The sequence below is a fragment of the Ischnura elegans genome, chromosome 4 (genome assembly GCF_921293095.1).
Source record: "Ischnura elegans chromosome 4, ioIscEleg1.1, whole genome shotgun sequence".
NCBI classification, from domain to species: domain Eukaryota; kingdom Metazoa; phylum Arthropoda; class Insecta; order Odonata; family Coenagrionidae; genus Ischnura; species Ischnura elegans.
Genome location: NC_060249.1, coordinates 110,449,456 through 110,477,028, shown reverse-complemented (window position 1 = coordinate 110,477,028; position 27,573 = coordinate 110,449,456). Strand labels below are relative to the sequence as shown.

Sequence of the window (27,573 nt, the reverse complement as noted above, 5' to 3'; positions counted from 1 at the left end):
AAAAATTCGGTAGTTATGTTGCAAAACAAAACAAAGAAAATTTCGAGAAAATAACATATTAAAATTGACCGATTCGTCCAAAATTTGCGCTATTTGCCGAGGAAAATTTTCGCTCGCTGATGCAACGCTAACAAAAAGCAACAGAATTTGCTGATGTTAAGCCGGGGAAATTTTATTCTATCTTTATCGAATGAGGAGGAGAAAAAATAGTGACTGCATATTTTTGGAACGTATTGATTCAAGAGTTCCCCTCATCATGACATCACGTACGTGCTGACGTCAATGGAGAGGAAAGCAAGGAAGTCAAACCGCCCGCGGATAATGCATTCCCGCAATCGAACCACACAACTGCCCTGCCGCAGAACATATCAGGTGTGGTCGATTACATGACGAGAGTGGCATCAACCCCTCTCCCCCCCCCCACCTTCCCTTCCTCGCCCAACCACCTCCCTCTCATCCCAACCGAACCCCTCCCACTCCACTCCCATTCTCGCCCCTCCCCCAGCGACTGAGGCCAAGGTTACCAGGTCGCTAAGACGAAGACGATCCCTCTCTCCCCACCCATGTTTACTCGGAGAGATAAAGGAGCTCTTGTTAGTCCCTCATTGATGGAAGGCTTTAAATTATGAGCATGTTAGACGAGAGAAATTACCAACTCAGCCATAAGTAGTAATGCATCAAACAGCTCCGGCATCCTTATTCGACGCTATTTCTATATCATGCGCAGGCCTTTAGACGGAGAAATTTTTTTTACAGATGACGTTGTGGATACAAGTAGCGGCCATCATTCGAATCTTCAAAGCGTTATTGTGAGACAAAATGACGTATATAGAGTGAAACTCGATTTCAGAAAGCCGTAGAGGAGCTCGACTGTTCTCCGGGAGTATTCAGTTATAAGAATGTTTTTTCATGTATCTACCCTCGTTAGGAATATCAGACAGCATCATACACTGGGTGTAAAATAATGTGACCCCATAAAGATGAGTAAATGACTTCTCATGGTAGTTCCCATACTCCCGCTACCTGCGTCAAACGCCTATCGAGACTGATGAATTACTCAAGAGACGAAATATGCACCACGAGTTTCCTTTATTACTACACGCCAACCATCTACGTATAATTTCCTTCTTGGAAATGTATCAGCATTCTTCATCATATGACTTAATAATGGTATACCATTGCGTGTCAAAGAGTATCGAATTGGTAAAGCAAATCATAAAAAAACGAGGAAATACGATAAACTCACTAATACGGACTCTAGAATCGTCGAAAATAATATCTTATACCACTACTTCCAATAATGGCCCCAAGGAAGAAGGACAAAAGGAAAATAATACTAGGGAACTGAATATATTAGCTCGGGCAAAGAACAAATTAAGGGTGTGTACAATAATATCATACATTACACCAATTGTTGAATTGTAAAACTATGATAATGAAGTGACATGAAAAGAAAGCACTGATAATTTACGCTAAGTTTTCCCATGGATAATAGTCATTCCTGAGGAATAAAGTGCCGCCTTCCCGTTTGCCCCTGCTCACAAAACTTAAGGAAACGCATTGGAAATCGCCCTCCACGAGTGCAGACGCGTGCTACTTGCACACTCGTCAACGAGGCCCTTTAAGTGAAGCAGAATTTCATTTCTGTGAATAGCAAACACAATTGACGGATGTTGGACGCTGTCGAGCGTAGTAAGAAAGAGCATTCCAGCAAGATGATTCCGTTGTTACTTAATTGACACACAGCTTTCGCCATGAAAATTTTCGTCCTCGGAAAGTTCCCACTTGTCAACGATTTCGAATCTACCACTGGATAATTTACAAATTTCACGCCAGGATTAAACAGCCAAAAATTGTAAGGTATTTAACGAAATAGATCTTCATAACGTAAGTTGTAGTTAGCTCTATTAATAATAATCAAACTCACCAGAGATGATAAAGCGTTGATCTGAGTTCCTTTCTGGCCGGCGACACTTAGGTGTTAACGCTACGGAGTTAGATATATGAGTAACAGCACGAACTCACCCCATGCATACACGAAGGAGGTTCAGAATATACTGGAAGAGGCAAGACGGGTGTTATGAACAAGAAAGTCGAGCGTGGCAGGACTATGTGTAGTTTGAGAAGATCACGCCTACTTTGACCGAAACACCGCGAGTTGTTCCATTGTATGCCGGAAAAGACGACGTCATTCAATCCATTCCAGTCAACTGGCAATAACACCCCCCCCCCCCGGTAATATGGGCCCAAATACTGACCTTGACGACAGAGCTCAGTCCATGCGAAAGCGTACGAGTATCGCAAAACAGTGAGGGTGGAATGGAATTTTTGGGTGGGGCAATGGATGGGGACTCGGGAAAAAGGGTATGAGACAAGCAGTGTGTCCAACACAGCTACTTCGCATTGACAAATGGAATTCCGAGTCATATTGGACAAATTATCTGACAACTTGCTACAGAAACGAGCTGATAAAGGACCCCTACCCAACGGTCGCCTTCCTAACTCCGTCAATGAAAAGACAACACCCACTGAGTCACCCACTCCGACGTCCTGCTGCGGGGCATTCATTGAAGGCATAAGTTCAATTTCGGACTCGGTAACATAAATGGTAAAATTTACGTCACCGGCGCAATCCATCCACCCGCGACAACTTTTTTTAATACATCTGAAAGTAACTATACAGGGTGCAAAAAAATTTTCACGAAATTTCAATATTGGATAGCTGATGTCATTAAGAACCAAAATTACTCATGATGCTTTTTTCGAAAACGAACCATGTTTAAACTACAGAAACTTTGAGCTAAGCGCTCCGATTGATCACGAGTTTTCCCTGATAACAGATTTCTAGGATATATTGTGATCTGGGGCAGGCAAAGCATTCGAAGTCATGAGTTGTCCAGGACATCCCGCAACTAGGCAAGCTCGCGGCCAATCGGAGCGCTTGGCTTAAAGTTTCTGTAGCTAAAAAATGGTCCATTTTCTACCTAAAATCATTGGTAATATTGGTTTATACTGGCATCAGCTATACAGGGTTAAAATTTTATGACATAATTTTTTCCACCCCGTATAAGAAAAGAGTGATCAAGGTGCCTGCGTAGTAACCAGTAGCTGAGGCTAAAAGTGTAGGATTTGGTTTTATGGAGGATGGAAAACGTTAGCTAATAAAATATGTTAAGATGGATTTTATCAAAACACAAATACTTTTATTTCTTCGTCAGCATTACATATTAATGGAAATAAAATGTACAATCTAAATAAACAGGATGCAATCAAAAGCTATCATGGGGAATAGCCATGCATCATGTGATCCCGCCCTTGGCAATTTCAACATAGATCTCAAGTGGAGAATTTAATTATCCCTCTCGTTCAGATCTACTATGAGAAATTAATCCCTCCAATCACAAAATCGGGCATTTTGCAATCTCGTAAGCTTCTGCTGGGACAGTACGAAAGCCAGGAACGGTAGAGAGACAGCTTATCAGTGGAGGTACGAGGACAGAAAACCAAGCCAAGTCAAAATTTTTAAACCTTGACTGCGGACCGAATGAAGCCACGAATATACTTCGTCTGTAAAGATCTGTGAGAGGCTGAAGAGGCTGATTTCCAACTTTTCGACTCTTTTAGACGTCTTCGACAAGCAGGAGAAGCCAGATGAGACTAAAAGCAGTATGGAGCCTTTCCACCACGTTCAAGCCTCTAGTTTTCATTTAACAGATGAGACTACTGACGTCTCCGTAGTCTTTTTTGGCCTCTCCTGGTCTCCCGTGATTCTCCCAATTACTATTACTTTGTAATTTAATCATAATTTCACCATATTATGCCTGATACCCCTCTCATAATTTAATTAATTTGATAGAGTTAACTTGGTTTGCTGCGTGAAAAGGAAAAATCTCTATTCAGTGAGTAGAATAAGCCACTGTAGGGGTTCTGAAGTAGCTAAATGTTTTCACAGAAAGTTTAAATATCAAAACAAAAATAGTTTAGTTTATTTATACCAAAATTTATATCTCACCGAAAATCGGCAGCGCGGCGAACCATCATCGTATGATATTTTCATGGCAATGCGTCATTTGAAGGGGATGTTTTGGGCCATGTGCTGTACCACATGCCGGCGAGCATGATGTAGAATCCTTATGCGAGAAGGCATACAGAAGTCATACTTAGCACGAAGGTAAAAGCCAAAAATTCAATATAGCCACGGATGAATGAATATTTTGAAAAAAATCATAGAGAAAATAAAAACATAAAAAAATAAAACTAAAAACATAAACTAAAAATATAAATCAGAAAGAAAACACCATAGTGGGAAAATTTTCCCGCCAGTTTACTTTTATACAGCCACAATCATAAATGAGATTGCAGTACGGTAACAAAAAGTGACGGAAAATATAGAAAACGAATCACTTTTAAAACAGCTATTTAAAGAACAGCCAACCTCATTTATTCAAGGTATCAAAAACTTGTTCAAGATATTCATAACGCTAAGTAACTTTACATTAAGTTCACTCGTAACCCATGACAAAAATATGGATCTCCAACGAAAGCGCTCATAACTTCAGAGGCTTTGGGTCATTCCGGGTGAGATATGCGTTTTTGCGTTGGTAAAAACAGTAATTTTTCCATTGGTAATACTTTAATCTACGGAAAGTCAATATCATAACATAGTATTCTTACTCCGTACTGTCTTAGTATTTCCTATCATAAGATAACTATATTGTGATTTTATTAGCTTGAAGAAAAGCACTGGATATTAAACATATTGAGAATTTTTCTGGTAAATTCACGAGTAATCTTCAACTCTTGTAACGATGGAATGAGCTAAAACGAAAGTCGCACTGTAAAGAGATTCTTGTTAAAAATATAGTACCCTTTGACGCGTGATAGATTGTAGCCGTTAGGATTTTTGTCTTCATTTTCGATCAGCAGCGTTTCCATTATTCTATTAGAATTGAGCATTATATCACAATAATGAGCAAATAATTCATAAAGCACCAGAAACAGCCTACTTATTTCTTCATAAAATATAGAGATAATGGCCAAAATTATTTCCTCCTGTCCTTTATTTATAAGCTCTTTCCCTTCCAGGTCCAAAGCCTTAGAGACTATTGTACAGCTACTGTTGAGAAATAGCTCTCTGCCACAGCTCTCAACTTGACCCATGTATCTTTATTCTCACGCGCTACATTTTCTAAAGAAAAATGGTTGCACACAAACGCTTCCAAGTAATGTCCCCACTGCCGGAAGCTATTTGGCAAAAAAAGATTGTGAAAAAGATTCAGCCAACTTTGTGTGCACCTCCCATGGCTCATAAAAGGATCCAGTGAGGCGTAGCGGGTTCCTGTTACCCACAATATAGGTCGCCCAAAGAAGCGTATGATGTAGTGTCGATGTTACAGCTGTGGCTGGAAGGCATGTCTAGAATACTAAGGGGAAAGATGGAATACGTGGTGATAAAAGGACGGCCGCAGTATGTAAAACTTCAGAAATAAAATATTAAGTTCTCCTCAGCCCTCTAAGCATACCTATCCATATAGCCTGTTTTATCATGAGTGTGTCTAAGGAAAGCAAGAGGAAAATAAATGATTTGAAGAAATCCGTTCAGATTGCATATACAGAAATGTAAATATCTTCGCGTGTGTTTAACCATTTTATTTCTTAGAAATGACCTGTCATGTCCGTATAAATCGTGTTGCAAGATTTATTTTTCAGAGCATAGGACAAAATTTGAAATTCCTCAAATCATAAGGAAATGCGCTCAAAATTATTCAATAATAAGTAGCAATGGACGCAGTTGAAAAGTACGCTGTATTATCATTGCTTCTACTCGCGGGATTCTGTACCATATGTTATCGCACCCGTTTGTGATTTCAAGTACCCATGGTCTAAACTTAGTAGTTTTTAACAAGCAGGATGATTAGAGTGGTGAGGATAGATCTTACCTCAAAGTAAGCTGTTTTTTCATAAATATAAATCTTTCTGTTTACGGAGTCAGTAGGTACCTTTCCCTGAGCCATCTGCAGTACACCAAAAAGTTGTGACAAGCATTTCACTTCACATTCAATAAAAATCTCTAAAATGATCATACTTTATGAGTCCATTATTTTTGGCCGTATGTAGGCTTCGTGCAGTTACAAGAATCGCCTATGTCCTTTACCCGAAACATTTCCAACTTTACAAATAAATACTGTAGGCTGCATTTTCCGGGTTTCATCGCGTATTTTTATTCGCGTAATTTTATTCGACGTAACAACACGCTTCAACTGTGTTAAGAAGACTGGAGAACTTCTTCCGACTCCTAAGGACCGTATCTCTTCTCAAGCCTACGAAGGAGTTTATGAAATTGAATGTAGTTGCGGTATGTCATACATCGGACAGACCGGGAGAGCCGTGAAGTGCCGCATTCAAGAACATAGAAGAGCGGTGAAAAACAAACAATTCCATCTGTCGGCTGTGGCCGAGCACACTCTCAGTGAACCTGGACACGATATCAACTGGGAAGAAACAAAAGTTATCGCCAGAGAATCCCGATATTTTCCGAGGATCATCCGAGAGGCGATTGAAATATCCAAGCATCCTCATAATATCAATCGAGAGGATAGCTACGCACTCCACAGTATAGGTGGGTTAAACTGTTCATTTTTATGAACCGTTCACTTTGATCCTGTTCAATAAAAAGAACAGTTCAAAATATCGGTCCATAGTGAACAGGTAGGGTCATTCGGTAGAAAATATTGTTTATCATGCGTTTAGAGTACATGAAAGCTTAGTGTGGTGTGCAATTAATAGGTTATTACAAGCTTGCCAAAGTTTGCAGATACAAACAAGTAATTTGATGTAATTTGGAGCCAAATATGTGTTTCCCACTATCATCAGTTGAGAACTCTTAAGCGACGCAGGGTAAAATATAGATTAAACCAGTTAAAAGTAAATATCTGTACGACCAACCTAAGAAAAACATAAATAGTGGATACAATGTACACATTTTATATTGTCATCATATACTCTTTTTTAGTTATAGACTTAGTTTTTGGCGCCTACGATGAATTTTTTTAAGTGCGATGTGATGTGAAATGTGGATGCATAACAAAAATATTGTTTAAAACGCGATTCATGAACTTAAGAAACGATTAAACTCCTAGTTAGATGATGCACCTGAAAAATCTAAGTCCAAAGACTTTAATTGTTTCTTAAGTTCATGAATCGTGTTTTAAACAACATTTTTGGAGATGCACCCACATTGCACAATACAGCGCACTTAAAAAATTAAAATTTCATCGTAGGCGCCAAAAACTAAGTCCAATTATCAACTTGGTAAAAGGACCGAAAAAAATGTTCCACAATCATGAGTTCAATCGTTTCCTAAGTTCATGAATCACGTTTTAAACAATATTTTTGGAGATGCATCCACAGATCCACAAATGTTCAAAATACGAAATCAAAATGAACGCGATATCCCAACTGAACGTCCCGAGGAAACTAATATTTGATCTAATATTTCGAACGGTTCGAAAGAACTGATATTTTAAATATCAATATTAGTTATTTCGAACGGTTCGAAAGAACTAATATTTTAAATATCAGTTCAAATATTAGTTGGAACGAACCGTTCAGTGGCTATCGGTGGGGAATTGTAGAGAAAGAAGGGGAGGGGCTCGGTCGTCTACGACGCACTTCGGCGGCCTTGGATGGCCTCCATGGCCTCCCTCGTAACCGCCATCTGTTGTACCCACAACGCACTTGCTCGAGTAAGCTGCAGTTCAAAATGCCTCTTGATGATCATACCTACTGTACCGAGTACGCCGCAATTGTGCAGTGCCGACATGAACAGTGAACAGGGTGTTTTAGAGAACGGTTCATTTTCGAACCGGTTCATTTCAGTGAACAGTTCGTTTTGGCAGTTCGGTTATTTTTGACCCAACTCTACTCCACAGCACATGGAAGGGACTCTTCGCCCCTTACCCCCACGCTATTGGCCGCAAGGCGACCAATCAGGGCGAACCTACACCACTGGGCTGCCTATATAACGGCGGCTAAAACACGGCATAATCACTTCGACCTGAAGACACCTGCTGGAATGCAGGAGAAACTGTTGTCACCAACGCAACCACGACGCGGTGAAACCCGGAAAATGCAGCCTACAGTACCAGCGCACCGCAGAAGCCTTCGCACCAACTTTACAAATGAATAAATAACTCAAGGGGTGTAACAGATGATAAATCAATTTTATTTAATGATTCTCATTTACAACTTTTAAATAAATAAACTCGCAAGCTTCTGTAAAAAAAGTTTGCTTTCTCCACGAAATAAGAACCTAATTTATTTCCAAGTAATTAGTGAAAAAAGCAGCAACAATATTTATTCCGACTGAACTGGTTTCACGAGTCATGACGTAAAATTTTCTCCAAGCTGGACATTACTGCCAAAATTCACGCGAGTTAGCGTACTTAACCATCATCAGACGAAACTTCTGTCGGGTAATTATCACGCGATAACAGGTGGCTACCATGCGCATGAAATTCGCGAGTCGGTTCGCAATTACAAGCAACAAGTGTGTTCTGGGGATGCACGGTAACGAGAGCCGTGACGCACGCCTTCTCCGCCAGATATTCCCGTCTCCATCGTCCTCATCACGGCAGGTGTGCTCACTTGATTCGGCAATGGTATTCACAGTTCAATATCCTCAAGGAACCACCTGAACGAAAGATGCACTAAGAATATTTTTACTTCCATCATTCCTAAAGAATAAAATATTTGAATATATTTAAATATCGTGTGAATAAGGAATCCATTTCTCCTAAAATACCATGATGTATAAAATCAATATGACGTAATGATATTCCTTCATTCATACGGTGTTAATATATATAGAACATTTTCAGTTCGGGAGTTTTAAAAAAAACAACTCCACTTCTAAGACTACATCTTGGACTTTTGGAGGGTTTTCCATTCTTAAAATAAGAGTAGATTTTTTCCGTACTGAGTAAAAATAAGGCACTAATGAGAATGAAATCAAATTAGATTTTTCCTTTAAAATATCGCATGCTACAAATGAAAAAACAGATATTTCATCCTTCAAAGTCTTCATCAACCAATTTATTTAATCTGAAGGCAATGAGTAAATTACGGATAATTTAGCATCTTTGAAGGCTTCACACGATCTTTTCATAAAGATGAATAAAAAATTTCGCATTAAAGCCACAGAGCACGGCTAGAAGTAGCATTATACCTTTAACTACAGCATTTTCAGTGATTAATATTTTTCACCCAAGTCAAAAGCGTTTCAGGGTAAACTCAATCATTCACGAATACGTGTTCTTGCCTCTCAAAAACTTTCTTACATATTTGTAGCATTTCATTTTCATCTATGAAGGTCTAAAATAGGCTAGGACTTAGGCAGTGCGACATATTAATGAAGCTCCAGTAATATTTCCGAAGCAAAATAAAAGGCAGGCGTAAATGAAAGGGATGATACAACAACTGATTCTAAACAGTAATGTTGGGGCTTCGATTAACCATTTTCTTCGCCGACGGTCTATCAGCTTCCACATGCGTTTCACCCCCGCCGTCTGGGTTCACCTATTTACGGCCCTGGGAATATATCCCTTCCTCACCATCGCTCATCGCTGCGACAGTTCAATCATAAATCGCGAGAAGCTTCGCCCCCACCCATCATTCTGTCACTATCCATCACGTTATGGGATCAAGTAATGGCGTCGGGAGTAGCGATCTGAACCAGCGTTGGTTTTTTTTCATCTTCCCATCTTCCCTTTGGATAATGTTTGATACATAAAAAAGTGGATAAGGAGCAAGATATACCAGCCAGGAAGTAATTCCACTTAAGTACGAGAAAACAGTCGCAATGCACGATAAGGAAGGGTATATACTATGATATCTTTCGGGGGAACAAATATAAACACTTTCGGGTGTACAAAAGGGTATTTTTTCTGAAGGTATTTTTCTCTGGGTAATATTCTGGCTTCGTGAAGGTTCAGGATCCCAAGTCAAATCCGGCTTGGAATCACCGTCTATCAGTTCAAGGCGACAAGAAAGAACTGTAACTTGAGAAGAAGGTAGGAGAGCTGGGGAAATTCCACCCCCATAATGAATCAACTCCGAGGGTAAAAGAGAAAAATATATCGTCGATAAACAATTAAAGCCCCGATTCAACATTAAGTACAGCAAAATAAAGGAAGATACGGTATCTAGTACAGCTTGCATACCATCAAAGATATAAGCTTCAAAGAAACATTACACGCTGTCAAAAAATACTTTCACTACGCAAGTATTTAGTTTTCGCAGCAGTAATATTCCCAAAGCCTAAAAAAAACTATTCACAGAATTATCACTCAACACCATATTATCAATTTAGTTCACATATTTCTCACAAAAATAATGGAGGTTCCAGATCTTTCAACTTCACTCACTCCTCAAGCATATTCAACACCCACCAGTTTAAAGAGAAACGTTTTTAATTCGCGCCACGGCTTCAGGTATTCATACTTTCTAAAAAAATACACCTCCATTTTCACAAAACGCTCAAACCAATGAATGACTTTATACGGAAATAAGCGTTAAATCAAAAGTTTTCATGAACCTCCACTCCCTCTTTGCTCCTCATCAAGATTTTAAACGAAGCCGAAAAGGATGAAACAAAACAAAAAAAAACACGTCCATGATCACGTCTTAAAATTTAGAACCACACTTTGAACGGGGCTCATTGCTCGTATTTCATCAGAAATCTCATTATTTTTTTCCTTAGGTACAGCCAAAAGGCAAAAATAGGAACAAACACCTTATTGAGAAAAGAGGGGCTCGTCACACCGCCAGACGCGGCCCTAACCGCCAGTTATTACTTTTATGGCATCATAATTTACCCGAGGAGGCAGGGCGGGAAGGGAAACTTTTTATACGACTCACATAACACTGTCCAGCGCACACGGAAGTCTTCCTCTCTCTCTCTCCCTCTCTCTCTACCTCCCGCATCAACGGAAACACTGCCTCTCCGCTGTCCTCCCCCCACCGCCACCGGCTAACACCCCACACCCAACCCCCTCATCTCGCCTCGCTTCCGTGGCACGATGTCGAGAACAGCAGCGGCTCTTGACCGCCGCAACAAGTGCCCTGTCCCGCCCTCCTTCCCAGCGGGCCTCTAACGCCGAACCACACGCTGAGGCTTAAGAGGGTGCATCACTCATAAGTTTTCATGCACCTCCACTCCCTTTTTTTCCTCATCAAGAATTCAAACGCTGCCGAAAAGCATTAAATGAAACTAAACGCCACGTCCATGATTACGTCTTAATATTTAGACTGGTAGTGGTTAGACTGGATTGGTGGGCACACCTCACAACTGTTTATTTAACTTTCGCATTATTTATTCAAACTAAAGCTATCATATTGAAAATTTCGGGTGAATGTATTCCACATTTTCTTGAATATGAACCATCAAAACTTTTACTACCTTCTTAGAGGTAGAATTTTATTTTTGAGATATAGGTAGATGTTGGCAAGGATGTACTTACTTTAACCAGATTGCAAAATAATTATTGTGATATGCTAGGCTAATTGTGATACGTTTTAAGCATGCTGTAGAAATGGCGGTGAAATTCACTTTAATTCACTGGGTAATAAAATTCTCCTAGATCGGAAATCTAACCGCGGACCTTTGGCTTTCCGGACTATGACGCACACCAATACGCTATTCAGTTTACTTTACCCTTGCATGGTTACAAAAAACCACGAACTTCCGTGGTATACGTATATAGCATAAGATGTCCGCATCGTGGCCCGGTAGGGCACAAGTGGCTTGATACCCATTCCCGTAATTTTTTTTCCTCGAGCAGTCGAAGTAAATGGTAGCGTAAGTTTTATTTAAACTTGACGCAAATTAAAAAAAAGAGAACGGTGGAGTGAAAGTGATGCGTCGTCATAAGCGAGAAGGAGAGAAGAGGGACACGCCCCTAAGGCGCGCCTTGCCATCGGCGACGGCTCAATATCTCCGCTTGACCAACGCCTCCCTCCCACTCCCCACTTCTCTTTTCTTCCTTCCACTCCCAAAGTCGCTTTTTGCTTCACACCTTATTCTCGCCCCATCACTCCCCACACCACTCGACCCCAACTAATGCAATCCGCGGAACTTTTAACAGGGTGGTTAACAACTGTAGCAACGGATAGTTGACATCGAAATCGTGACCAGAATGCCAGTGATACTACACAGAATTCTTATACTCTCTCAAAGTTGAAACCGTTGAGCAACTCCGATTGCCAGGTTGTTGAAAGCCCTAGGCAAAATTACAAAATGGAAGATAAATTATTTCAATTAAAAACCGCTATAATACATGCAAAGTGCAACGAACTTACGTACAAACGTAATAATAATAACGTTCCAAATAATGGAGGCGTAGTGATAAAATCATTATTTCAAGCAATTTCAGTTAGTTTTTTAGGTTTAGTTCTTTCCACAGAGGTGCGGGCCATTTATCCTGGTCTTTTTTCTGTCATTAATACCCATTATATAGTTACCAAAAAAGCAGAATGTGTATATCTGCAGACTAAAGTAAGCTTATTTGATATCTGAGTGAATAAATGTGCTGTTCATGCCACAACTTGGAATAAATGAAGACATATTGAAAAATTATTCATGAGTATCAAAAAGGGGAATACCGTTAAATATCGAATGGACAAATAATAGTGGAGCCTAAAAATTTTATTCAAAATCCCAGGCTTTGAAAATACATTACTCAGGTATTCATCCAAATCAAAGAGAAATGTTCAAAGTTAGTTGCACATTGTATCTTTTACAGTCTTTTGGCATGTTTCGTATAATGAGTGGATAATGTATAGCTAGAGCATCAAAGGTTAAAGTTTGAATCCTGTTAAATTAGGCCTTGGAGCTTTTATGATTTTTTTCACAGATTCACCGATTTAGTATTTAAAATCAATTTTAAGTCTGTATCAAGTGAATCTGTAAATACCAAGAGAGAAAAAGCCTGATAACAATAAATTTTACCTACTCGGGAAATAATTCCTTTAGGATAGAAAAAATATTTACTGAATGAATGACGAACGAATCTGAACGAATGCCTAACACGATATTTCTTTCACTTTATGCAAATTCTAATTTTCCGAATCCGACGTTTTTTACAAATTCTATCCAAATTTAACGAAAACAATTTTTAACGCATTTCCTTTTTAAAGAATACTTAACGTATTCATAAGTAGATGGACAACTACATCCCTACTTATATCCAGCCAAACCTACCCAATAAGCATAATTCAAGTCGCACAGGTAAATCCATGTCAATCCATCAAATTGGTTCTAAATATGATCTTCTATACACAACAGAAAGGAAAAACAGAATTTTCTCACAAATAATTGCACAAAGCCCGTTCCAAAGATAAATTAAATGAATAAAATCCAATTCTCGAAACGGTAGAGAGAAACACAATATTTTAAGATAAATGCTATTTCGTTTTGTGCAATGGATGAATTGATTATTTTAAAATTTTTGAAAATATTTAAAATATTTTGGTTATTGGATATACACTTTCTCTTGAATACACACAAATAATGTCTACGACTGAGGTGAATGGAGAACAGGTGTTCACAATGGATGTGAACGGAATCAAGATGATTACACACGGCTCCTCGTTATAATAGAATCTAGATTCGCGAGAATTTCCAGGCCATTAATTCCCCGCGGGAAGTTCTGACGATCGGAGAATGGTGGGATTAAATCTCCATTTGAGCAGAACGCAGCTGTGGCACCAATCCTTCGCCTGTGACCAATTACTACATCATATACTTAACCAACCCACCGCAATTAGGGGAACGATCAAGTCGCAATCTGTAGTTAAACACCGTGTGAAACAGTTAATTTTCACCGAAATCAGAAGCGAATGAAATAATCGGTTAAACAAAACAATTGAACGAGAGAAAAGCTTTCTACATGGAATTCAGTGGCGTAAATTGGAAATCAGTGGCATGAAAACATTTGAAATGAGAAGCATTTTTTATTGTAAAAACTGAGTCAAATAAATGTCTCTGATTCTTATTCCTCGCTTTCAGAGACAACCAACCTATTAGTGTGCAGCAGATGATATTCAGGATTTTTCGATGCATGAAGTATTTAGGGCAAGGAAACGTCAAATTAAGGTCTAAGACGATTCAGACTATTAGATCCTGACTCTTTTATCTCGTTTTCCCTCGCTCAAAATATAAACCAATCTTTTTCGGGATTTCCGCCGTGTTAGATCCTAAATTAAAGCCAAAGTTTCGATGCCCTGTTCGTTTATCGCTATCAGGGCTGAAGGCAATGGCCACATTGGGGGATATAATCCTTAGGAAAACAAAAAGAGAATATATTTCGCGGGAAAGTAGTTGTTATCATGCAGTCAATTAGCTTAAAATCGGCCGAAAAGGCATAATTGAAATTTATCAGGAGGATGAATCTCTCGAAATCTTAAGAACCAGTATGGCGAGGGGTATTTTATCCTATATAAATAGCTTTAAGCGATATTTCTTAGCAGAATATTTTTAAAATTGGCAATTTAAATTGAAGTGTGCCTTGATTTCAAATGAATGATTACACTGCATTTTCGGATTTAATATTTCAGCACCGACTTTCGCGTGCAAATGGTGGACAGATAGCATGAAAATAGCTTAATTTCTCCGAAGTAAAATATTACTATAAAACTAGTTTTTTAATACTGTTTTTTGCCGATTCTCTTTCTTGAAAAATTGAAATATTTCTTCATTATTTTTATCACTGAAGATCCAGTAGGCATGATTTCCTGACTCTATTGACTAGAGACCTAGAGATGATCTTCAATAACACTAATTTTCATTGGTTTCAATAGCCAACATTAAGAAGGCTCTTGTCTTTCATTCCTTCACTTCCGCCTCAATGTATTGATAAGAAAATAAAATCCCCTAATAGTGTCAGCCTTATTGTTAGAATTGAGTAAAAAAATAAATTGAATATATAGGATATGGGAAATATTTATTATTGAGAATAGAAATCTACATCATTTATGGCTTGTTCCGTAGGCGTTTCATGAAAATAGAAGGGCTTTCATTTACTATAAAGGAAAAGTCGAAGTCAAAAAGAGTCATTGCGGTGAATCAAAAGTATGATGTTTTTTTATAAGCCCAGAAATATCTCTTCGATCCTTTTCCCTTCCCTCGAATTTCCGGAGAAATCAACGAACTACCGTGTTGGTTTTACTTTCCCTCAAAATTCCGAGGAGTGGGAACAGTTTTCAAAATGCTTAGCAAAAACGCGTATCTATTACATGAGGAATTTGGTTACAAAACTAAAATTAATAAGGTTTTCTTAGTGCATGTGTCATGAATATCAACCTTTGAGTGATTAAGCAGCAATTAAGCAGCCACCAATTGTAGAAGTATGAACAGGAGTGTTTGAAATGATCGAATCAAAAGGACCGGCAGGAATGGGCTTAAAACTATATTATACCTGGTTCATTGAAACCATAATCTCTCGAAAATAGGTTCACCGAGTACGTCGCTCTGAGAGGCAAAAATGTTGCAATATTGGGGCACGGTATGACTACCAAAAAATTGCAATGGTAAAAAAATAGCGAGGTGTGACGGGAACGTGAGGTTATTGTGAAAGGGAAATTAACCGCAATTTCGTTCGGAGTGACGCTGGTTGAATGAGCAATGAGATCGAACAGCTGACGAAACTCAATATAAGCCAAACTGGCGAGGATTTGCGTGATATTTTTAGACAGTGGTCCTCCATCACTCTCATATTCCGTGTTGACACTATTCCGGAGGAACGATGGCAACGGATTACTCAACAAGGATCAGGGTTAGCATCACTTCAACTCTCTAATTGAGTATTTTTAGGTACTTCACAATCACTTTCGCAGAGTGCATTGGTGAATCACGGAGTTGCATCCATTGTTTGAAATTTGCCAAAAAAACATCACAATTTCGAAAACAACCATCAAAAGATAATAAGATTAATTGTTAATCCACCACTTTCACAGAATTTGACCTACTGATAGTATTTTATTTCCAAAAACCGATGAGTACTTCAAAAATAAATGCCTGAAACCATATAAATATACTGTAGGAAATATGAAAAATCGTGAAATGAGGAATTGGAATTGACCGAATATTGCTGAAAATAATATTTAATGATTAGCCGTTGCATCCTACTGTCCAAAAATTTATTTCTGTCCAATACATTTCAATCATTTACATTGAATGGCATTCTTCTTGAACAAGTTTTTTTTAATGATATGATTATTCAACGAGCATGCGGCCGATAAAAAGCTCTCATTTCCAAATTACTAGTAAAATTAAAAACGCCACTCTCAAAATTGTATATATCACACTAATATATAACCAGCAACAAGCCTAACAATAAGAAATGAGTTATGTAAGGCTGTTTATAATACAAAGCAAACGGGAACAATTAATACTGCCGAGAAACAACTTCACTAATGTTGATATCATAAACAAATAATTTCCAGAACCTATTCAAGGACACTTAAACACTATTTCTACTGCTAATGAAATGCTATGGCGATAGCCAGACAGCATTATCAGAGGCGTTTGATTAAAATTCATAACGCAGAACCTTAACAATAAAGTATAAAATAAAGTTCGACTTAGTCTTAGAGTCTTTTGAATATTATTTATTGAAAAATTACGCAATCCACGTGGCAGAATAATCTTTTAAAGTGTCTAAAATAATTTCCTCCTTTTTCATAGATATTAAATTATTAGAAGCGCTTTAGGTCCGTTATTAGCAGCACATCACATCCTCATATAAAGCTCAACAGCAACTGACTTCGACCGCAAAGGGGTCGAAGGTTGCACATTTTCTTCGGCGAGGAGGAAATTAGGGACACAATTTTTACAGAAAAAGTTTTGAACTTTAAGAAAGAATAGCGGTACAACCCTACCACACTCCCCTTAGTGATGAATTTCATAAATAGAATATAATTTTTTCGGCGTAGCCCAGTTTCAAAGTTTCACCTGCAAAGCATCGTAGCCGCCCACTTTTAAACAGGAAACTTACAACTCCTAAATCGCCGTTCCACAATTATAATTTATCTCGCAGTTGTATTGTACTGACTAGGCAACCATAAGGTACCGTGACCTCTTTCTGTGCTACGATTCATTGCCACTACGTTCGAAGAGCACCCATAAAAAACGTAATATATTTACAAAAAAGTTATAACTATTTAGAAATGCTATACAGACATACAGATACGTTGCTATACTCTTCTCCAGATTCCTAGAATGCATCAAATAGAATCTGAGGCTATCAATACTTTGTATGAGGACTTACAAGGACTTACCAATGTGTCTTCATAGCCCATCAACTCATGAATAGCTGCCGTGTAAACCTATTAAGTAGTAGGTCTTAGTCTATTAACCACGTAAAAGATAAGAGAACTGGCCCTCGTGGTCCGTTTGCACTCTGAAGGCCAATGCTATAAATATTTACGGATTTATTTTTCAAGGTAAAGGCATAATGGTCCGCATTTAAAATATTACTTTCCAGCAGGTTCAGTTGTTAGAATGCATTATGGTGTTAACCAAAGGTCAATGCATCAGTAAAGTTATTTGTAGGGAAAACGGCACATTCTTTAAACAGTAATCGATTTTCACATTTCGTTTTGTTAAGCCCGTATTCGAAAATAACCTTGGGAAGTCAAGTATTCCTATTTTCAATTAGCTAAATTTACGATGATTTATGGTACTCGTCAAACATATTAGACTTGAAACTTTATAACCTGTTTTTTATAATTTGTAGTATATTAAACATATACTGTATAATAAAGTATATCAAAAATACTGTATGTAAAGTATAATAAACATCAACTGACCTTTGAATGACGAGACAGTTAAATTAAACAGGAATTTACATGCTCTTCAGCCTGATTGGTCTTCGGTTTATACACACCACATCAAAATTTAGGGTCACCACTTGCCTGTGTCATACACGATTGCAGATTTTCTTTCGCAAGTGTGTAGGCGTAATTTATAAACTATGCATCCATTTCAGAGAAAACATTTTCCTATAATTAGTTGTTTTAGACGTGACTTTCTTATATATACTTAACATAATGAAAAGTAAAGAAAACTTTGTAATTCCAAATAAATATGTTATGTATAACCTATGTTTTGACGTGGCATGTCATCTCTTATTCTCTGCCTTCTATGTATTTTTACCAGATGCTTCATTCATGAAAACATTTTCGTATTTATTAGTCACTTTGTATATCTTTAGAGGAAATATCTTTTCAACGAGGATGATTAATGTATGTCTGACTTCTTTGTGATCTCCATCGACGAGATGTAGAAATCTTTACGGGCGAGGAGAAAAATGCATGTCCTCTTTATACCACAAATATTAATAGAGAGCGGCGAAGAACGGCCAATAATGAAATACAATATATTTTTTCAAAATGGCATGGAAATTATTTTCCTAGTTAAAGCTATGACTAGGCTTAATAATGATGGATTAGTGAGTTATTTTCCATGGATAAAATACCTCTGGGGTTATTGACATTTTCATAGATTATTGAGCCTACATTTGCTTGTTAATAAGCGTTACAATAAAATTTTAGGACTTAATGTAAAAACTAGAGGCATCTTCATGCTTATCTAAGATTAATCAACATTAAGGGAGGAGGACGAAAAAAAATCCGTTGGACTGATATAGCACCGACCTAGAGATTGCAAAGCAGCGAATAAAACTGCTCGCGTAGCTACGTTATTATTATCACCGAGGTAATCAAAACGAGTAGCGTTGGCGAGGGTGAGGTGAACATAAATATTCATTGCTTATACGAGACTCAAGTTAAATTTTGAAATAATTTCGTTCAATTCCGAGAATTAGGATGCATTTGGAATGCATCGTAAGCTTGAAAGAGCAAGCTAGTACGTAAGGCAGCCATATAATGAAGAAATGATTTTAAAATGCGTTGGTGGTAATAATTATTGTCACACTAAAGCAGTATTATGGAAGTAGATAGTCTAACCCACAGCCATGCTTCACAGATTAATTTAAATCCATCTTATTTCAATGATTAAACTTCGATAATGACGTCCTATTTACAATTTAATATACGGAAGTATTCACAATAACTTTTCAAATAAAATAAAACTATTAATTATGTGAAACTTATCAAAGTAACCACTTTCCATCGGCAATTTGTCAATATCGTTCTCTTGTGATCCATAACGTCCTTTGAGAATATAAACTTTTAAGTCTCGATAAGAGAGTTTTAACTAGTGGGATAAACATTTCCATAGATCCACGTTGCCAAACTAAATCTGGAAAGGTATTTGATAACAATTTTTATTTATTACCGTTGGTTATTGAAATTTCCTCATGTAATGTTGAATCTCCTTATCAAACCTACTTAAACAGAACTTATACCCGACTAGAACTTTTATTCACTAGTAGAAATACACTTACGGGGTTCGTCGACAGTTGGATCATTTGCACCTTTTCATTCACGAAGTCATTACTGACAATAAAAGTCTGTCATGTGAGTTACATGCTATTACGCGTTATAATTTTTTTAATAACCGGAATATCCCGAAGTGATCAAAAATAGAAAATATGCCCAACGCTAAGCATAAATGGAGCCCATGTCGAGCCTGAGGGATCCATTTCTATAATTTGGTCGAGATCAAAGCATCTCATCTCATGGCTATGGGTAAAATATATTTCATTGGAAACTCAGATTCAAAACACGAAACTTACCTAAGCTTTATTTTATAGCATTTATAATTTTATGCATTGAAGCCAAATAAACTAAATTTTCACATTAAAAAAAAATCATGCTTTTGTCAAACAAACCAAATAGTCTCCCTAAAATCCAACAAAATTAAATTTTACGTTAATTATAAAGATACAAAGATTTATCAAGGAAATTTAATCGTTGCATAGGTAATAAAATGGTGCCAACGTGTATTTATCCAAGATCCATTTGATTCAATTGGTAAAAAAAGCGACCACCATCCTTGCCTTTTCAGTTGATCACACTTACTTCTTTGAGATGCTCGCAAGGTTCAAACGCTTAAGCCCCACCAAGAAAAGGACCGTTCCTCATTCGTGCAGACCCCATTACAATCCCCTTAAGTCTCATAAAACGAACAAAAGAAGCCTTGTATGATCCGATTTCTTATTGCAGCTAAGAGAGAACCTTCAGTGCCATTATATGACGTCATAACACGGATAAGGTAAGTTATATGTGGCGCAATCACCTTTATGGATCCGCAGCTAACCTAATATTTTTTGCGGATTTTTATCATACCTATTCGCAATATCAAGTAACGTTGCTGGACTTAATTTCATTCTTAACTTCAGCTTTCTTAAGCATCCCATGAGCAATCGATCAAGGAACATTGTATTCAAGGCGACCTTAATTTCGATTTTAAGGGAGAGTTCATTCTTACTGATTGGTTCTAATTTATTTATGAAACATAATCTTTCACCTCTAGCCATGACAATGAAATCACTACTGAAATTTTGAATCTAATCGCTTTCACCTCCAGTAGCCTCTAATTACAACCCAAAAAATGTGCATTTTCCAACCAAGATGAAATCGGTGATCACCTGCTGATTACGGTTCACTATGCATTAAAAATCTACTTCGATCCACAATAACTACATATAGAACACAGAAGGTATCTAGTACTGTTCATATAAGTATTCATGTAAAGAGAGTTTGACCAAATGTTGAAATGAAGAATATATAGCCCTGCTCTCATACTTCTTTTGAGTGCTATCGTTGCAAAAATTGGAAGATGACACCATTCACACAGCTTTCATTTTTCACAGTAATGACTAAGTATAAGCATAGGGTCCAATTTATTTGGATTTTTTTGTTTCACCCGTGAATCATGAAAGTAATTCCACCGATTTCTATTCATCTATCACCACATTTGCCAAAATTCAAAGGCCTCACTGAGCATTTTTCAATGAAAAGTTTTCACCTCTTTCATAAAATTCTTGCATCGCGCAGCGGACGGAATTTCGTAAAATATATATATGAGCATGGTGTTCTCATTTTATATAAAAGACCGCCTTTCACTTTCAACATCCCCGTGGCGCAGCATCATGCGCCTGCTGTGTTATGTCCATTACATCGGCGGGTTTCACCTCCGCAGGGAACTTAAATGGGATTTAATGTCACCAACCGGGTTTCAGCTTTCTCCACCCCAGCCGACTAAAAAAAGATCACTCGTTGAAAAATGCGGCCGTTTTTTAAGAGAAAACATAAAAGAGGAGAAAAGGGGTATTATGACAGTATGGAGTTAAACAACCATAACAGTTCTCAAACTGCTACGTCACCTGATAGTTTAACCAGATGTCAACGATTACTCGCGAAGGAATTCCCCAACTATGCATTCCAAGTTCATCTCACTCGACTTCACACCCCTATCAGTCTATCACTGAAAAAATATATACGGAGTGAAAAAGAATACACGATTCATTGAATATATTTTCGAACTGTACGAACTTTTCGCAAACGCTACGGAAAAAATAATACATAACGTATTTTATAATTATATAGGGGAATACGGGATAGAACGGGGTAGGGGGTAGAATGGGGTTTGGGGGTTTTAGCGACTAGGAGGCTGTTAGCTATCAGAGAGTATTCTAAATAGATCAACCTGTTATTACTCATCTTCTGCAGCCATGTTGGTTTACTTAATTGAGTGTTAACATGGTTTTATTAACTTATTATTATTAATATTGGCTGCCACGGGGCAGTTAATTTTTTTATAGATATATTAGATTTTCCCCTGCTTGAGTAAAGTATTCCTATTTTCATCACTTTAATGCATGTAGACTTCAACTACAAAAATCATTCGCTTCAACTCAAAATTTAGTACTATGAGTTTTTCTTTCATATTTATCAACACATATATATTATAGCGCGCACCACTTCATTCAGCAAAATGGTATATAGGCACATCAATAAAAAGTAAGAATTTTCCATATTTCTTTACAACAAGACATGGGCATTCTACTTCATTATTTTCATTAGTACATAGAATTACTCTCGCTTATTCGCTGTTATCTTACTCTAGTATTTTATATTTTAGCCAATCACTATATTATAGTGGCTGAAAATGACACTCGTCATGGAAAAAAGAAGAAAATGCACAGTCAGGAAAACACTACAGTTTAAAAAACAGCTATTAAAATAGATATTGCTTAAATATTTCCTCGGTGTGCAATTTTTAATAATTTTTTCGAAATAGAGAGATATTAAGGATAATATGGCATTGACTAGAAACTTTTCCTTTCTAAGTCTACCGATATTATAAGACAGATGAAATACTGCCTCAGCCTGCAATGCTCTACCCGCAGATTCTCAATTTTAAAACACCCCAATAATTTTTGCTTAAATGAAGGTTCTTTATAGCTCCTCAATTATGTTAGCATTAAATGATTCTGTTCTCGAATAATATTCACGCAAAGACACGCAAAAATCCTACCCTCAACGCAAATTAGGTTTTCTCAAAAACCTAGTCACTTTATAAGAAGAAAGCCTAGTGTACTTTAAAAATTTTTATGTGTGTAATGAATACGTTCCACAGGGCTTATATCATTCATCTCCGTCAACAAATACAAACGATGTACACGTGATTAATTATATAGGTAAATAAATTATTATAGCATGTTTTTATGAATAATCTTTTAAGGCAATTAAGAAACATAAATGGAATGCCACTTTTTTAATTCTGAGCCAAATTATGCTTTAAATTAAAAAGGACCTTAGAATAATGTGGAACATGGGGTAAAAATTTCATTCATACTAAACACAAAATTAAACCAATATATAGCGAAAAGGCGTTAACTTTTGTAATGCAAATCATATAAATTCAATAAACACAACTCTTTCACATCGTAACGTGCTGTTTTGCATGAGGAGAGGAAAAATGGAGGCAACTTTGATGAAAGCCTTGGAATTCCAGCGGAATAATTTTTTTTAATTTTGAACTCAAAGGGCGGTCCAGTACAGACGCAATTCCACCGAAATGGTGAATAGTTTCCGTGGTAAATGGAGGGGTAATGGAAGTTTTACAGCGTGTACTCGCTGGGTTTTTTTCTTCCCTTTTTTTCACCCCTTTGCATTGTTCGGCAATTGGATTCGAATTGAAAACAAGTGGCAACCCGGCCGGCATCGATTGGCTCCGAGCCCAATAATAACTCTGCGTGATCCTCCTCGTCGCTGACTAATGCGACCTCTAAATCGCCGCTATAGGAACACACCGAGGGGTGGATGGTTGGCAAATGGGAATGTCGGGGGAAGTGGCAGCCACCGGGACAGCGTGCGCGACGGAAACAGAAACGAACCACACTGGGGTGGGAAATATTTTTTCGTTTCAGTGAACGAATCATGAATTGGTCGTTCAAAATAAAAAGTCGAATCTTGCGAGTCGTTCTCGTACACGCGCATCTGCAGCAAAGAGAATGTTCTGCCCGACCAACCTGATGGAAAAGGCTCGTTCCGCAGGAGATCCGAGTTCAAAAGATGGGATAAGCAACCATATTTTACGAATGTCTATAATTTTTTTTAAAGGAACAAGGGCAATGAAGATTTCTCGGCCCTCACGCCGGGCCTTCTCATGGATTCAGGAATCCGCAAATAAATAAGATCCAATGAGTGGACGATGGGGGAGTTGCACATCGAAACGTCGGAAGGAAATGTGGAGGACCTTACTCGATGTAAAATCCAATAAATCTTCACAGCAATCATATTTCGTGTATCGTGATAATATTACCACTTGTTAAATGGCCTGAGAAGAGCTTTCGAGTTTAATACTTGGTCCGTCAGAAACCTTGTTGCCGTGATATCCAAATCCAGACAGCTTTGCGACGAAAGAGAAAATCGGCGTGATTTCGATATGCTCATGCACATGTCAGTTATTTTCTCTCAGGATTACTATTTCGACCCTTCGACGGAACTATTTCGCTCACTAGCTCTGGTAAATAATAAATGGAGCATATAAATTACGGCAACTTATCACCACTCACAATTATTAAAAAAAAAAGCCAATCAGGTTAGGGGCTACACCGTTACTAGGCTAAAATCTTGAAGTTGAAGCTGGGTTCGGCATTGTTAAAATTAAACGTAATTTTGTTAGCTATTTACATACTTGCATTGACATTTAAGCGTCCCAATCGTCAACGAGTCTAATGTAATCATATACAAATCTATGAGAGTAAATGGCCGAATTTCTATTAGCTCTTCAATTCCGACGGTAAAAATGTTAACTTTCCCGTAATTCGAATTTTGTTTTAGTCTTAGAAGTGTTACGTTGTATCGGAATAATAATAATATGATCGAAATAAGTGATTAGGAGAAAAATGTTTGTATTATTTTAGATGTTTTAGACGTCATCTCGGGTCTGCGGGAAAGTAAAAAGCTGCGGAGCCCACAGAATGTTTAAGAAAACGCTAGAGGCAACTATTTGAAGCCTGTTTTTCCCACATTTTTTATCTCTGGATTTGGTTCATAAGTTTACAGATTATGAATTAAAAGCGTTGATATATATTTAAGTTTTTGACTTTTAGCATGTTTTTATTTTTCATACTTTTATATTTTTCATTGTCATCATAAAATTATAAGTATATGATAATTCACTATACAGATCTCTGTAGAGATAAATAATCGTTAATTTCTCTTAACTTTCTACCCAGTAAATACCAAGTAATAATACGGCCGACGTTACGATGAACGAGTCGTCCATCGTCATTAGGGCATGATGATGGCGATATCTTCATGGCAATTGACGACTCGTTCATCGAAACGTCGGCTTTGATGAGAAACCTTACCCGATGGAAAACCGAAATAATCTAAGGTTTATATAAGGTTTTAATAAGGGTCTAAGATTTGTCCGGCGAATAGACTGGAGGAAGATTTCTCGGGTTTCCAGCCGGGTCCAATTGTTTTTCAGCACCGACGTTTCGAAGGCTGAGTCTGCCATCGTTTTCATCGCCTTCACCCTGAGGACAATGACAGACTTAGCCTTCGAAACGTCGGTGCTGAAAAACCCTTGGACCCGGCTGGAAACCCGAGAACTCTTCCTCCACCCTTGCAAAATACAATACGGCGGGAAAGCCTGCGATCATTCTTCACTTCAAAGAACCGTTCACTCACAAGCGACTCGCAATTCGGACACGTGAGTCCCCACCTCCTTTCCCCCTTGGGATAAAAGCGGAGTAGTAATGGTGGAGGAGGAACTGGAAAGAGAGAGAGAGAGAGAGAGCGAAAAAGAAAGAGTGGACGAGAGAAAGAGGAGGAGGGCGGAGTAATTTTCTCCACTTTTTTATCTCCCATCGAAATAAAAAACGTGCCCATCCCTCCCCGGTCCCATTTGCCCTCAGGGACTGTGTGAGTCCACCTTTTCCTTCCCTCCAACCCTCGTGGGGATGATGGGAGGGGTGGGGCGGGCAATGCACGGCACGAGTCACGCGAATCTGGGCCGCTGTTATTTACTAACGTCCTCCAACCATGATATCTCTCGCCTCCTCCATTTTCTCCCATCGGCGCGGCCTCCGACCCGGCCTTCTTCTTCTCCTCCTTCTTTTTCGCCGTTGCTCTCGATCTTTCCATATTACCACGAATATTACAATTCTGCCTCTAAATGCATTGTCACCCACCCCCCATTTAAATGGGTTTACAAAGGTCGCTACTCGCCTCACTGACGAACAAAGTGATCCGAGTTTCACGGGTAAATAAGGTATAATTAGGGGTGTTAAACGAAGTTTATAAACATGATGATGTGATTTATTATATTACAGTATGGTAAGGTATTTTGAAGGAGGCGACCTACAGATTAGGTCATTTGCGCCATGAGGGAAGGGTAGGTAAGGAAGGGTGGAGAGAAACTCGAAGTCGGCATTAGCCTGCTCTTAACGGAAGGCGCCAAGGGGATCACGGCTTAACGTCCCATCCGACGGATGGATTTTGTCCTTAAAATGTCCTCGACACAACATTCAAGCTGGGATCGGGCAGTCTCTGAAAATTCTCTGCCACCGCTGGAATTTGAACCCGAGCCCACAGGGTGGGAAGCCAACACTCAAGCCACCACACCAACCCGAGCCCCGTTTACTATATTCATAAGTTCTCAATGCTATTCCTCGTAAATACAAACATTATTATGAAATATATGGGGGGAAAAAGCGAATCGCATTGCAATCACCTCCACGCCGCGGGCATTTTTGAAAACTCATTCAAATGCATTCGAAGTGGTAACAGAAGTCAGTCTTCTATGGGATGGAATTGGGCCTCCTCTATGCAGTCCCCTGGCGTATTACTCTCTTCCACGTTTACGTCCAAGGAGACTGCATATAATGGCGGCCCAATTCTACCTCACAGAAGGGAGATTCCTGTTGCCACTTCGGTCGCATTTTAATCCGTTTTCAAAAATATCCGCAGCGTGGAGATGAGTGCAATGAGTTCCACTTTTTTCCCAATATTTTTAATTATAGTATTTGCATATGCGAGGAATGGCAATAAAAGCTATGAATTTGATAGATCGCATCATCATGAATATAGATTTCGTTTATCACCCTTAATTATACCTTATTTCGCCGTTAAACACGGATAAATTTGTCCGTCAGCGACGCGAGTGGCGACTTTTGTAAACCCATTTAAATACGCGGAGGGTGACACTACATTTAGAGGCCAACTTGAAAACCCTCTTGTAATATTCGTGGTAAAGTCCGTGGATTTAAAAAAAATGGGCAGAAAGTTAGACCGTTCCTGAATACGAACCCGACGATATGCTTTAAAGAAAGATATCCGACTATTAAGTTCTGATATTCACATCGTTAGATGTGGTTTTCCCAAAGGGAATATCTCACGTATTCGTAAATTCCAGACAGTCCTTTCTTTCCAGCACGCTAATTGGAGGGACAGGCATCCCGCCTGAAAAGAGCTTATTATATTATTTACAAATTCTTGATGATGAGAACATTGATCACTGTTTCAATAACAAGCGAATTTTGGAGTATCTGAGGTGACAGATCCGTTGCTCACCGGGTTTGAATATTCCTTGTAAATTTAAAAAAGTAGGCAAATGTTATGCAAACTTTATGGAATTGCATGACTGGCGTTGATTATAGAACTGATTTCATCTTGAGGATCGCTCATTTTCGAATTTCAGCATCCAGTCTTAAGCGTGCATGGCAAAACTATTAAATACAATAAATTTAAAAACATGACGTATGCATAAATTTGGAAGTAATGTGTCTATCCCTTAAAGAAAAAGTTATGCACCACAAAGTCGATTCCATCGATAAGCAGAACTCAGCAAATATTACACATGGGGTTTTAAGTCCATAAGAGCTGAATAATTCAATTCATATGACCGTATTCAGATAACAAATCAGACAAGGATGTCCTCGAATCCATTTTTAATTTACACACTGATGCGCACTAAATGCAGCATGATAATGTGAATGACTAACTCTGAATTTACGCCTTATTATGCAAAAATAAGCTGCCAGTAAATTTGCTCATAATTCGGAAGAATTTGATCTATTAACATGTTACTAC

The 27,573-nt window shown here is 38.2% G+C and overlaps 1 protein-coding gene and 1 long non-coding RNA gene across 2 annotated transcripts in view; one reads left to right on the top strand and one right to left on the bottom strand.

The window, feature by feature from the left end:
- LOC124157888 overlaps nt 1-2,046 on the bottom strand; it is a 124,655-nt gene extending 122,609 nt beyond the window's left edge. Inside the window, exon 1 of the long non-coding RNA XR_006864664.1 lies at nt 1,928-2,046. This is a non-coding gene — a long non-coding RNA (uncharacterized LOC124157888). The remainder of the gene's footprint in view (nt 1-1,927) is intronic.
- Nucleotides 1-27,573, top strand: part of LOC124157886 — a 320,618-nt gene that overhangs the window by 88,628 nt on the left and 204,417 nt on the right. The window lies entirely within an intron of this gene.